This window comes from Lactuca saligna, chromosome 5 (assembly GCF_052625555.1).
Source record: "Lactuca saligna cultivar CGN05327 chromosome 5, ASM5262555v1, whole genome shotgun sequence".
Lineage (NCBI taxonomy): Eukaryota > Viridiplantae > Streptophyta > Magnoliopsida > Asterales > Asteraceae > Lactuca > Lactuca saligna.
The window spans coordinates 252725336-252740932 of record NC_136421.1 but is presented as its reverse complement, the minus strand read 5'-3'; positions in this window follow the sequence as shown (position 1 = coordinate 252740932).

Here is a 15597-nt window from a genome sequence, read left to right as displayed (position 1 = left end):
CCCTAAATGGACCAATGAACCTAGGGCCCAGTTTTCCCCTCTTCCAAAATCTGATAACACCCTTCCAGGGTGACACCAAGTCTGATCGCCTCCTGTCGGCATAACTTTTTTGGCAACTCTGAGCAGTCTGAAGCCTGCTACGGACCTGGTGTATCATCTCTGTGGTCTTGAGTACCACCTCGATACTCCCCATCACTCTCTGACCCACCTCGCCCCAAAGAATGGGGGTCCTACATTTCCTCCCATAAAGCATCTCAAAAGGAGGTCAGTCTATACTGGCGTGGTAATTGTTGTTATACGAAAATTCCGCTAATGGAATATGCGTATCCCAACTACCAACGAAATCTAGTACACATGCCCGAAGCATATCGTCGAGAGTCTTAATCGTCCTCTCACTCTGGCCGTATGTCTGTGGGTGAAAAGCAGTGCTAAAATAAAGATGAGTACCCATCTCGTCAGGGAACTGCTTCCAAAACTTGGAAGTGAAACGGACATCCCAGTCTTACACCACCGAGACGGGCACCCCATGATGTGCCACTATCTCCCGCACATAAATCCCAGCCAATCTCTTGGCCGAAATGCTCTCTTGAATCGGTATGAAGTGCACGCTCTTGGTCAACGATCCACGATGACCCAAATCGAATCGACTCCGCGTGCGGTCCTAGGAAGCTTAGTAATGAAATTCATGGTGATATCCTCCCATTTCCACACGGGAATATCTAACGGGTGCATCTTGCCGTGGGGCCTCTGGTGCTCTGCCTTGACCTTCCTGCAGGTCAGACATCTATTAACGTACCAGGCCACATCCCGCTTCATGCAGGGCCACCAATAATCAGGTCAAAGATCTCTATACATCTTCGTCGCACCTGGATGGATGGAGAACCGAGACTTGTGGGCCTCATCCATCAATATATGTCGTACTCTGCCCCAGTATGGTACCCAGACCCTCCCATGCAGGGTCAGTAATACTCGGCTGTCATAATCAAATGAAGCTACTCGGGTCACAATCCTCTCGCACTTCTATCATTCCTCCTTTAGGCCCTCGACCTGTGCCTCCTGGATCTACTCCAGCAAAGGATTCACCACTGTCATCCTCAAACAGATATCTTGAATCGGGGTCGTTGCTGCCTTGCGGCTTAGGGCATCTGCCACCACATTGGCCTTGCCCGGGTGATAAAGGATTTCACAATCGTAATCCTTCACCACGTCTAACCACTGACGTTTCCTCATGTTCAGATTAGGCTGATCCATGAGGTACCTCAAACTCATGTGATCCATGTATATGGTACACCGGAACCCATAGAGGTAATTTCGCCAAATTTTGAGGGCGAACACCATCGCTCCCAACTCGAAATCATATGTCGGATAGTTAGCCTCACGAGGCTTTAGCTGTCTCGAAGCGTAAGCTATCACATAGCCTCGCTGCATCAACACTGCCCCATGCCTATGATCGAAGCTTCACAGTAGACTAGAAAATCATCTACCCCCTTTGGTAGGGTGAGAATCGGCGCCTCACACAATTTTTGTCCGAGTGTCTAAAAGGCTAACGGTTGCTAATTACCCCAGCGAAACACCATTGACTTCTTGGTCAGTCGGGTCAACGAAACTACTATCTTGGAGAAATCCTGAATAAATCTCTTGTAATACCCTGCCAGACCCCGAAAACTCTGAATCTCAGATGGAGACTTCAGAACCTGCCACTGCAGCACAACCTCTATCTTGGCCGGATCTACCAAAATACCCTTCTGGTTGACGAGGTGTCCAAGAAACTGCACCTCGCGCAACCAGAAGTCGCACTTGGAGAACTTTGCAAAAAGTCTCGCCCTATCTCAGGTGGTCCTCATGTTGCTCCCTGGTCTTGGAGTAAACCAATATGTCATCAATAAACACTATCACAAACCGATCCAGCATCGTCCGGCATACTCGGTTCATGAGATCCACGAACGTGGCTGGGGCATTGGTGAGCCCAAACGGAATCACCACAAACTCATAATGACCATAGCGGGTCCTAAAAGCGGTCTTCTTCACGTCATCATCTCTGACCCGCATCTGGTGATATCCGAAGATTAGATCAATCTTGGAGAACCAAGATTCTCCCTACAGCTGATCAAACAAGTCATCAATCCTCGGGAGTGGGTAACAGTTCTTCACCGTCACCTTGTTCAGCTCCCAATAATCTATACACATACGGTGTGACTCGTCCTTCTTCTTTACAAACAAGATCGGGGCTCCCCAGGGTGAACTACTTGGTCTGATAAAACCCTTGTATGGCAGCTCTTGAAACTGTGTAGACAACTCCTGCATATCGGGAGGAGCCAACAGATATGGTGTCTTGGCTATCAGAGCCGCACCAGGACCAGGTCAATCTGAAACTCAACCTGTCTCTCCGAAGGTATCCTAGGTAAATCCTCCGGGAATACATCCGGGTCTCACACCACTGGTATATCATCAACTGTCGCCTTACTCGTATCCTGGGTATCCATGACATAGGCGACATATCCTTCGCAACCCTTGTCACACCCCCAAACTAGAACGGCGGAAACGTTCGGGGGCGGAGGACGTCATATTCAGTATCATAACAGTTCATAGAAAGGAAAGTACACACCACCATATATATTAAAGTATCCAAGATGTTTACATAGTTGTATTCATTACATGTTCAAAAGATAAATACATAAACATCATTCAAAAGAAGTAATTAACGCCAGCGCGTTAATCCCAAAAGTTGATTCACAAACCTGCTTAGCGGTTCCCTAAGAATACAAGTTATTTCAAAGAAAAAGTGTCAACAATTAACTTGTTGTTTCTTGGGGTTTTCCTGGAGAGTTTGTCCCCTCCTTTTGTTCCAAGGCCTACTCTGGCCCTGAGCCTCCCTAGGTGGGTTTGCGGTTGTTGAAATGATACTGGGTTTTACTCCGTGGTCGATGAGTCGCTGAGCCAGGCGTTTAGCGCTGTTGTAGGTAACAAGGCCGGAAGCTAGGACATGCCCTTGAATCTGGGGTGACAACCCCCAAATGTACCTTTCAACCTTCTTTGATTCTGGGTTGACCATGGTAGGGCACAGTGCAGCGAGGTCGTTGAACCTAGCTGTGTAGGTGACTAGGTCAGACCTAGTCATTTTCAGATTCCAGAGCTCCTGCTCAAGCTTTTGCACTTCGCCCCTTGGGCAGTATTCTTCTAGTAGTAGAACCTTTAGATCGTCCCAACTCATGGCGTTGGCGACAGTGAGCGTCACTGAATTCACATGGCTTTTCCACCAAGTGAGGGCTCGATCTACGAAAGTGCAAGCAGCGAACTTGACTTTGCTTGCTTCTAGGCATGAGCAGATCTCGAAGACCGTTTCGGTCTTCTTGAACCATTGCATTAGTGCAATGACTCCCCCAGTTCCATTAAAAGTTTTTGGCTTAGCGTTAGAGAACTCCTTGTAAGTACATTCTCTTCCTTGGCCATGACCAGTGCCATGATTTGGATGATTCGTGCTGCTTCCCGCCCCTCCATTTCCGTGAGAGTTTATTTGCGAGAGGGCTGCAGTTACTGCTACTGTGATAGCAGCCTGGACCATGGCTGGATCATAAGCTGGTGGTGGAGGTGGTGGTGGTGCCGTGCCCGACCTAGGCCTTAGGTTTGGACGAGGAGGCATCGTGCTGCCAAAAGAAAAAAAAATGGAAAAATTTATAAGTTTTGGCAGTTCAGAGTTGAATGATATTGAGTTAACTTCTAATAGTTCTAAGAAGTTGGGTTTGACCGACACAATGTTTTGAGCTTGAACGTAAAGTTTGAATAGATGTACCAATGAATCGAACGATTTGCGCATGATTAACAACAACAAGAAAAGGGGTATACCCTTATATATATTAAACATATAGTTGTGTTACAGCGGGGTCTAGACAAAATTTCTTGGCCTTTCTAAAGGCCTCCGATTACAGAACAATTTAAAGAAAATAATACTTTTATCCGAAATCCTAATTTATAACAAAATTTGAGAGTTGGGCAAGTACTACTTGCGGTGCGCTTTGCGTTTGGAGCTCGACTCCATGTCAGACTGCTTCGACTCCATGAGGCGTCTATCAAACGCAGCTTGTTGTTCTCTTAATTCTGCGAAGGCCGCATTTGCTTGTGCTTGAAACGCTTCGGCGCGAATGTGGATGTCGTTTTGCAACAACTCTAGGCGGTTGATATCGGCCGTGTGGATTTGTACTTCCACATTGACCTCTCGGATTCGGTTGGCTTGCACTCCGGATTGATAGCACTGGTTGGCGAGTTTGCCAACCATGACCGGAAGTGCGCGGTCGGTTGATCCCCCGCCTCTCACATCATAGAAGTCTCGGCACATGCCATAAGGAGGGCGTAAGCTTTGTTGTTGGCTCCAATGATGGAGGTGACTTCCCCACACTGGAGTGGGTCCTTGGAAATTCCTCACGTGGACGGGAGATTGTGGGATTGGTGTATTTATAATTTCTGGCTCCAAATTTGTGCCAGAGTCATCCCCTCCCTCCAACTCTATAGGCTCTTCGTCTTCTTCAGGATCTTCTTCGATCCACCCTCCATTACCTTGGTTGGGGTAGTAGAGGTCATTGGGGTGATGGAATCCCGCCATTTAGACTGTACGAGAATAGAGTTAAAAGTTTACTATAAGCTAGAGCACATGAAACTTACCCTTAAGTTTAATGGTTGACGGCACTCGAATACTCCCTCAGTATTCTTTAGCGATATGCTTTTGGTAAGTTTTAAATTTGTTGTCCATTACAGACACTCCTTGGCATACGTTAGTCGGCTCTTGGACAAATATAGTTGATCAGGCTATATTCTTCCCAGTTCCGATTACATGTCCCAAGGCGTACCTGTGCTGCACAACTTATTTATAATACTTCTAAAGTTATTTACTATGAAACTGTTATTAGTATAAAAATGAGTGCATGCTTACCTTAAAACTAATTAGATTTACTTTCAAAAGTATGAATTTTCCTCAGAGTGTTTTTGCCCAGTTGAGTTTATAGTTGTATATCAAAAAGGAATGGTTTTGATATACTTAATTCCCTATAAACAAAGCTCTGATACCAATCTGTCACACCCCCAAACCAGAACGGCGGAAACGTTCGGGGGCGGAGGACGTCATATTCAATATCATAACAGTTCATAGAAAGGAAAGTACACACCACCATATATATTAAAGTATCCAAGATGTTTACATAGTATATTCATTACATGTTCAAAAGATAAATACATAAACATCATTCAAAAGAAGTAATTAACGCCAGCGCGATAATCCCAAAAGTTGATTCCCAAACCTGCTTAGCGGTTCCCTGAGAATACAAGTTATTTCAAAGAAAAAGTGTCAACAATTAAGTTGGTGAGTTCATAAGTAGTTTAGAAAAATTGGATGCCATTCCAAAATGGGTGTATATTTTCCAGAAAACGCAGCATTTCAAATGTAAAGAGTTGTGATTTGTTGTGTTGAAAGTGAATGTATTAGATCCAGAAAATCCCATATTTTCCCTAATGGTTGAAATACGAGTTGTTGTGTTTTCCAAGAAAAACCCTTATGTTCTTATAAAAGCATGAAATGCATATAAATGTTCGTGTTATAAGTTGTAAATAATTGCACCAGGAAAATCCCTTATTTTCCTATTAGTTGTTTGGTTTGTATACAGGAGAAACCCTTATTTTCCTAACATAAATGGCAGTCTCTAAGACCGAAAATCGCAAGAAACCGACGTTCTCAAAAGTTGTGTCATAGTTTTATATAATAAAACTATACGAAGATCGCATTTGTTAGATGAAGAATAGTTTTAATAGCTACTCGTTCATAAAAGCATAATACCATAATAATTGTATATCCGATGAGTTTTATAACCATACTAAACATAATATGCCTGTAACGACGTTCTTCAGGCGTCGCAGCGTTATGACAACTGTCACCCCAAAAGACAGACTGTAGCTAACAGTCAGGGCGCGGGATCATGACTTCCCGTATAGATCTATACACATTTGACACGTTCTCCGAACGGGAGACTCTGGTTATAGACAGGACTTGTGGCATTACTTTCTAATAAAGAAAAGTAACGTTTGAAGATATACACGTCTCATGGATTCTCAACTAAGTCCGCATTAAAGTGATAGTTTTCTATGCAAAGTTTATCCTTTTTCACAATGTTTGACAAAGCAAAATCATAAGTTTTTAGAATGTATAAAACGACTTAACAATGAAAGGTACTTTGAAATTATTATATACTTTGTATAAGTCTAATGCACACAAAGTATGACAAGAGTTTTCCATAATAGTAATGAGTTCCAAGTGATTTATTCGATAAAACAAGTGAAGTGAAACTTTATAAAATACACGATAATAACCGTATGTTTACTTGTATTCCCCCCCTAAAAGAGTATAAAAGCATTTAAAATGTATTTAAAGTGTGTTTGAAAGGGGTATGAACTCACTTGAAAGCTTGAAGATAGCAAGATGGAAAACCGGGCAGAGTTTCGTCTCGAGAAATGGATTTCTCTCGAAAATCTCGGGATTCCTCGGGAGTAAAATCAACCTTCGGGACTTGCACAAAATGACCAGGGCTTCGGGGTAGTGCGAGCACGGAAAACGAGGTAAAACGCAAGAAAAAGGAGAGAGAATGGGCCATTTTCCCGGGAACCCTCGCATGCTATTTATAGGGGGGCCTGAGAGGCCACGTACGCGGGGCATATGCTCGTACGCGTACGTCATGCGTGACCGAAGCCTCGACTGCCTCGGCCTCGGATGGGACGGCTCAGGCAGTCGGGTTGGATGGGACGGCGGGTCAGACGGGCGGGTCGGGTGCCTCGCATAGGGCGACGTGGACGGTTTGAGGCCAAGTTCCTCGGGTACGCGGGGCGTACAGGGGTACGCAGCGCGTACCTCAGATGAGGACGCTGACTCCCCTTCGGATAATACCGAAGTTTTAATAAAAATATATATAAATTAATTATCAAACTTCTAAAATTCATATCTCCTTCCGTTTTTGACGTTCTTTATATCCCCGCGAAGGTGAGACTACGATCTACAACATTCATTTAGATTCCGTTGGCAAATTCCGGAATTATTTTTATTATTTATTTATTAAAATGACGTGATTAAGGAATTTCTTTAAAAATTCATAACTTATTCATACGATGTCCGATTTGAGCGTTCTTTTTATGCATGTTTGTAGTTTAACGATATCTACGACTTTCATTTAGACACCTAAGGTCGGAAAGTGTTTTATTGAAACTTTGCGTTTTTACGCAACTTCGTATTGCTGGTTTTTGTCGGAAAACTTAGAATGAGCATAACTTCTTCGTTATAACTCGGATTTTTGTGTTATTTATATGTTTGGAAACCTTAAGACGATAACTACCACATAGTGTACTCCAAATAGAGTTTTTGAATACTTCATTTTTCGATGATATTCTATTTCCTTTCTCAAAGAGGTTACAGGACTCGATTTTTACTGACTTGAAATAACGGGTTGTTACAACCCTGTTGAAAATAGCGCCTCGCTCTCGCTGCTGAACAAAGAATCGGTTCGTGTTGTGGCCTCTCGCCCTAAATCATTATCTCTTCCCTGCTGGGAGTACGAACCCTCACTAACTGCAGCTCATAATCAATCACCGTCCCATTGGGACCTAACCAATCCATACCCACTATAACCTTATTCCCTCGCAGGGGAATAGAAACAAATCCATTGGGAACTGTTCATCAAACATCTGCAATGCACACCCCCTATGATTCAAGTGGGCAATCCAGCTCTCCTAGAGTCCTGCTAAATCGCCTGCTGAGCGCATGTGACACAAATGATCGACTAGTTCTCGAATCAAACAATATCATAGTTGATATGTCATTCACTAAGAACGAACCTATAAACAAACACACAATCATAAGGGACAATCAAAGATAAATCAAAGATAATGGAGGAGATACATACCCATAATCACATTGGGAGTTGCTCGTGCCTCCTCAGCTGACAATTGGAAGGCTCTGCTCTTCGCCACTGGCGCCTCTGTTCGACCCTAACGGCCATCGGTAATCCTCAATGTAGCACGGGCGGGTGCCACCACTTTCCCTGCTGCTTCTAAACTCGGACACTAGGGCCTCCTATGGCCCCTCTGATTGCACTGGAAGCAAATCAGATCAGAAGGTGATGTGGTAGTAATGGTAAAAGTAGCAGTATAATCCCTGCTCACATGTCCTGTTCGGCCGCACTTAAAGCCGCCCAAACTACATGCCCTACGCGGCCCGTCATGCCCCCTACCACTCTTGCCGGTGTGGCCTCGGCCCTGCTGGCCCTTTCCTCAAGAATATGTCTTGGGCCTTTTGCCTGGACACTGCCTCTGGTTTCCTCTTCCTGTCCATATCTAAATCAATCTTCCTCTCACGAGCCCGTGCAATCATATCCTCCAACGTCTTGCTGTTGGATCGGCTCACAAACTGGCGGATATCACTGGGTAACATCTCATGATATCGGGCCTTTTTCATCTCCTCATCCGCAACATACTGCAGAACGCGAAGGTACCTCTCCTTGAACTTGGTAGTAATCTCTACCACAATCTCAGTAGTATGTGTAAGATCCTGGAACTCTCTAGCAAGCTGCTGCACCTTAATGACCGGTGCAAACTCTGTCCTGAATCTGGTCGTGAAATTAGTCCAGGTCATGGCATCTAAAGTTACATCATCCCCAATGGCATCCCCGACCTCATCCCACCAATCATGTGCTCTGCTCTTGAGGAGGCAGGAAGCAAGTCGGACCTTGTCCCCCTCGGGACATCTGCTAGCGCGAAAGGCGTTGGCCACGTATGCCAACCATCTAGTACTCGCAATGGGATCCTGAGCCTCATGGTAATCTGGAGCTCCACAACCCTGAAACTCCCTAAAGGTCAAAGTATGCGACCCGATCATAGCTTCCATCTCAATGCGAAACACACTCAACTTCTCATCCAAAAGCTCAAGAATTCCCTCCTTAACCGATCCAAAGATCACAGGAGTCTGGTCTAGTATGTTGTGCGTGACCTCTAAAGCGATGAACTCCCTGGTCTGCTTATCTAACTGCTCAGCTCCAGAGCCAGAGCCTGATCCCCCACCGACACCTGGCCTACCGACTGCTGGTCTAGAGCGTAGAACCACCATTCTTAAAACACAACATAACAATATCAGCATACTAACATAGCTCGAAGGATCTTATAAACTACAAGTTCCATGGTCTTATCTTGGCCTTCCTTGATTCGAGTACGGATCTTTTGCTTTCAGTAGTACGGGCCTATACTACCTTCCACATCTATCCGTACTTTCCTCAAGAAATGCCTCGACTCCACCATGTCCCTTCTTCTGCTACTGCTCTCTGCTACTCTCATCCTAGGTTCGCCCTAGGGAAAGTTTCCAACTCACTCCGACCTCAGCTGCTGAAGACCCTCTCAGTAATGTCAACTAGCTACCTCATGAATATAGCCACATGCAACATAAATCATATAATCCTTCGAGTAAAAGACTCATCCCTAGAATAGTTAGACTCAGACGAAAGCTGTGCAATAGGGTCAAATCCATCACTCTAAGATCATCCAGCCAGTACCACATATGACTTAGTATATTCACTTAATAGCTAGCCAACATTGCTAAGAGTTCCACAAAGCACAAAGCAAGCAACATTTAGATAATAAGAAAACTAACCACATAATCCAATCAAACTGTTCTATTTCCTACACAGGAATCTATACTGTCATGAAATTCATAAAGCTCATTCACATCTAACAGGCACATAAGGCATCCTTCCTAGATCCTTAGTCCTAACCTAGCATGCAGTTCTCATACTCATAACATTATTGGAATAGTGTCTAAGGCTGCAACTATATTAGGCAAGTATTTGACCTGATTGTGCATGGTCCTTTTGGGTTGCCTTCACCATAGCAACTTGGTAGGATGATTTATTATGAGAGAATAGATATTATTAATATATTATGAGAATAATATAAGGAATAATAATATAGTTATTTGATTAATATAAGTCATAGACTTAAGGAGATTAATTAAATAAGAGGGTATAAACTGTCACTTGTTTGATAGTTACACTTTAGATTGTAAATCCTTATGGGAGATAAGGTGGACGATTTCTAGGGCTTGGATAAGCCAAAATCGTCCAAAGGATATCTAAGGTAAGGATATGGATTAACTTAAAGTCTAAGTTATCCAACTAGGGTTTAAGCTGTAACCCTTAAGGAGTCTACAAGTATAAATAGACCCTATGGCTGAAGGAATTTGACGCATCTTCTAAAGTAAGGATACTCTGGTCGAATTCCATCCCCTCTCCTCTCTCTCAAATCATCCTCTTTGCTAGTTGGTTTTTGTAAGCCATTAGCTCCAAGACAACAAGATCAAACAAGAGAATCAAAGGTATGTTTCTAGATTTGTTTTTTGTGTTGTTCTTACACCTAATAAGTCATTAGAAGCCTTGGATTGAAAGCATGTTTAATAGAGAAACCTAGATCCAAGCATTAGGGTTTGTATGCGCACTTAGGAATGTTCTTATGTTCAAAACCCATCAGTGGTATCAGAGCCTTGATTGGTTTCTATTAAATTGATGCTTGCATGTTTGAATCTTAACTGAAAAAATTCGATTTTTATGTTTCTGAGTCATGGACTCGGCGAGTTGGCCTGACTCGGTGAGTCCGAGCGTCAGGATTAGCCAAAAACGGGATTTTTTCATATTTATCTTATGGAAACTTACCTTAATCATATTAGATCAACCCTAATCCGATTTTGTGATATATATGACTATATTTTTGATCTAATTGAAGATAATTATCAATTAATAAAATATTTGATTTCCTTATATGATAATTATTAATTAAATATGGATAATTATGTGATTTAGATTATTTGTTATTTGATCCTTTATGTTTTAAATGTTTAAAACTAGTCCTCAAGTGTTGAAATTTATGTTTTGTGATTAAAAGTTTAATTTAGACAATTTAAATTTCAAACCCTAGAATTTTACAAGTTTAAAATACAACCCTATACCAATACAATATTACAAGATTAATATATATATATATATATATATATATATATATATATATATATATATATATATATATATACGTATAACTTAAATGCTAGTCTTACCGTTAGTAGGCCTCATTCACAAAGCCGGTCTATAAGGTGGGTATAAGGTTGCGGCCTATAAAATTGCGCTTAATGGGTGTACACTCACACCCACCGCTCGCTTGATTGGTGGAGGGTCGTTAGCCGAACGGGTAGGATAGGGCAACCTCATCCTCTCATTAAAAGAATAATAAGAAATACAAAGTAACTACAGATTTTATTAAAATTTCCCAATCTTAGTTACTTTAGGAAAAGTGAATTGATGCAATGCCATGAAATTACACTTTGCACCTTGCTAAGAAGTTAGTGGAGCGTGTGTGGTTTACCGACACACTAATTGGTTCTAAGAAAAGGTGGCAAAGGATGATTCATTGTTTATCATAGTTCGATGGAGCGTGTGTGGTTTACCGGCACATCGAATAGGTGATCGTTACAATGAAGGCACCATGTGAATTTGCATGGTAATTCACACCCGCTTTGTGATCCTCGGTATCCCAATCACAAACAAGAGGGGCATATCGAAATTTAAACATGCCATTGAAAAGTTTCAATGAATCTCATCCGAACCTAGGAATTCTCAATACATTTAGGACTTAAAGTTATGTTTTTCATGGTGGAGAATTAGTGAATCGTCATTCACTTACCTTCAAATTGTTTGCATGTTAGATTACGGCATCCCTTTTCTAATGTGTAAATATTGTTGTTGGATCCTAGCCCTAATTTCTTATTGGGTGAATATTATGGATTCATATTCTAATATATCTTCGTCCTTTCTATTTATATATGTCAAACGCCAATAATGCTGCTACGAGTTCTTTCACTTTGATGAGCCTTTGTCAAAAGGTCACCTTTGATGGAACGAACTTTAGCGAATGGATTAGATACATTCGCACGATTGCTCGCTATGAGGATAAGGAGTATGCCCCGCACACTCTCATAGAGATTCGGGGCAAGCTGACGAGATGTGGACGGGGCAAGCTCCTTCGTTAGCACATATCAAGGTTTGGGGTTGCGAGGCTTTCGTAAGACGAGATACTCACGACAAGCTCGAACCTCGTAGTGAGCGATGTATTTTCATCGGCTACCCGCAGAAATCCTTTGGATATCTCTTCTATAGACCGAAGGACAATGTTGTCTTTGTTGCGAGGAGAGGAGTTTTCCAAGAGCGAGAACTCATAGGCCAAGGAGACAGTGGGATGCAAATCGATCTTGAAGAGATTCAAGAGTCGATAGATGAAGGAACCTCAACCGCTGGCACTCAACCCGAGGAGGAAACTCCGGTTGAACCGATTGACATATCATTACCTCTTAGACGTTCCGAAAGAGTTAGGTTTCAACCCCAGTTGTATGGTTTTCATATAACTACCGAAGGGGACACGTATATTAGTGATAGTACACTAATAAACCTTGATGAACCTAATAGCTATAAGGAAGCCATGGCAGGCCTGGAGTCTGAGAAATGGAAAGAGGCAATGGATAGCGAGATCCAATCCATGTATGATAACCAAGTTTGGAATTTGGTTGATAATGTACCCGGACGTAAGATCGTTGGGTGCAAATGGATCTTCAAGAAGAAGACCGACGTGGATGGAAAGGTACACACGTATAAAGCGCGATTGGTTGCGAAGGGCTTTACTCAAACTCCCGGAGTTGACTATGAAGAGACCTTCTCACCAGTTGCGAAGATAAAGTCTATTAGAGTGATGCTAGCTATTGCCGCATTTCATGATTATGAGATTTGGCAAATGGATGTCAAGACCGCTTTCCTTAACAGAAAGTTGGCTGAGGATGTTTACATGGCTCAGCCAGAGGGACTTTTGGATCCGAAGCATCCGAATAGAGTGTGTAAGCTTGAGAAGTCCATTTATGAACTAAAGCAAGCATCTCGCAGATGGAATCTTTGCTTCGATGAGAAAGTCAAAGAGTTTGGATTTGTACGAAGCGAAGATGAATCGTGTGTATATGTCAAAGCCAGTGGGAGTGTAGTAAGCTTTCTCATCCTATATGTCGATGACATATTACTCATAGGAAACGACATCCCGAATCTGCAGGAAGTTAAGTCCTTGCTTGGGAAGTGTTTCGCTATGAAGGACCTCGGAGAGGCTTCCTATATTTTGGGAATAAGGATAGTAAGAGAAATAAGTAAGAGACTACTAGGACTTAATCAGAACACTTACTTAGAGAAGGTACTAAAACGTTTTAGTATGGAAAACTCGAAGAAGGGAGAATTACCGATACAAAGCAATGCCAAGTTGAGTAAGACTCAAAGTCCGAGTACCGAAGCCGAGATAGCTGAAATGAGCCGAGTTCCATACGCTTCCGCAGTAGGCTCAATCATGTACACTATGACTTGGACTCACCCTGATGTAGCGTTTGCTTTGAGCATGGTTAGTAGATATCAAGGGAATCCAGGCAAAGCCCATTGGGTTACGGTGAAGAATATCCTTAAGTACCTTCGGAGGACGAAGGAATGATTCTTAGTCCTTGGAGGAAGTGATGACTTGAAGGTGCGAGGGTATAGTGACGCCAGTTTTCAGACCGACAGGGACAACTACCGTTCGCAGTCGGGCTGGGTCTTTACCTTGAATGGAGGAGCAGTAACTTGGAAGAGTTCCAAGCAGGAAACCGTAGCTGATTCAACGTGCGAATTAGAGTACATCGCAGCGAGCGAAGCATCGAAGGAGGTAATATGGCTAAAGAACTTCATTGGTGATCTTGGAGTTGTACCTGCCATAAAGGAGCCCATGGAGATTTTCTGTGATAATGAGGGAGTGGTTGCCTTGACCAAGGAACCGAGAGATCATGGTAGATCACGACATATCGACAGAAAATAGCACTTTATTAGACATCGTGTAGAAGAAGGACAACTCGTAGTGAAGAGAATACCATCGGAAGATAACCCAGCAGATCCGCTTACGAAGGGATTGAGTAGGGTTAAGCATTTGCAGCATGCTAGGAGTATTGGGCTGAAGGATGATATTAGCATAGATTAGATAGTATTAGAAACGTGTAATAGATAAATGTAATTAACATTTGATGATTAAATAAAGGAGTTTTATTTATAAGTAATGTTACTATCTTATGTTAATTGTTTAACTATTGTTTCACTTTGCATGTTTTGACTTCCAGAATAATTGAGTTTAGTAAGAATAATCGAATTGTTCAAATAGTCCACAATCGTTCATATGTCGGAAGTAGATATGAATGAAGATTGTCATGAATAGGTATGTAGAGTGTCTAAATGGTGTTAGACATAGCAAAAGATTGCTGCAACGTTCACGAGTGCTTATGAACTAGGTTTGAGCATTGGAACAAACCCGCGCTTGCTGGAATCACCTTAAGGAATGTGATAGTAAATGGGTGATTGCAAGACGATAATATCATATAGTCTTAAAACCTAGATATATGGTTTGTTATTGGTTAATTGATTGTACAATGATAATGCGAAAACGCATTGGTAACTCGATGTTATAAAACGCATTATTGTGTGTAGTTGGTTAATGAATAAGTAAATGCATATAAGTCGAAGTTTATCTGTAACTTTTATCCTAAGAAGGAAAAAGTGATATCTCGGCCGCTCGATGATTTGATTTGACTTATGTGCCGGGCCCGGTCAGAACTGAATTGATGTGTTCGATTAAGTTCTATGTCAAATAAATCGGAAATCGAGAAACCAAATGCTAGACTAACTATTCCACAGTATTGTCAGCATGATATCTAACAGAGGACTGTACGATCCCTTATCTGAAGGACAAGATTGATTAGATCAGAGTTTAACAGCGTCTTTGAGAGCTATGATTGCAAATCGGAGTGTACCTGCGCATATAGTTACTACACTTATCCAAGTGGGAGACTGTTGGAATAGTGTCTAAGGCTGCAACTATATTAGGCAAGTATTTGACCCGATTGTGCATGGTCCTTTTGGGTTGCCTTCACCATAGCAACTTGGTAGGATGATTTATTATGAGAGAATAGATATTATTAATATATTATGAGAATAATATAAGGAATAATAATATAGTTATTTGATTTATATAAGTCATAGACTTAAGAATATTAGTTAAATAAGAGGGTATAAACTGTCAATTGTTTGATAGTTACACTTTAGATTGTAAATCCTTATGGGAGATAAGGTGGACGATTTCTAGGGCTTGGATAAGCCAAAATCGTCCAAAGGATATCTAAGGTAAGGATATGGATTAACTTAAAGTCTAAGTTATCCAACTAGGGTTTAAGCTGTAACCCTAAAGGAGTCTACAAGTATAAATAGAACCTATGGCTGAAGGAATTCGACTCATCTTCTAAAGTAAGGATACTCTGGTCGAATTCCATCCCCTCTCCTCTCTCTCAAATCATCCTCTTTGCTAGTTGGTGTTTGTAAGCCATTAGCTCCAAGACAACAAGATCAAACAAGAGAATCAAAGGTATGTTTCTAGATTTGTTTTTTGTGTTGTTATTACACCTAATAAGTCATTAGAAGCCTTGGATTGAAAGCATGT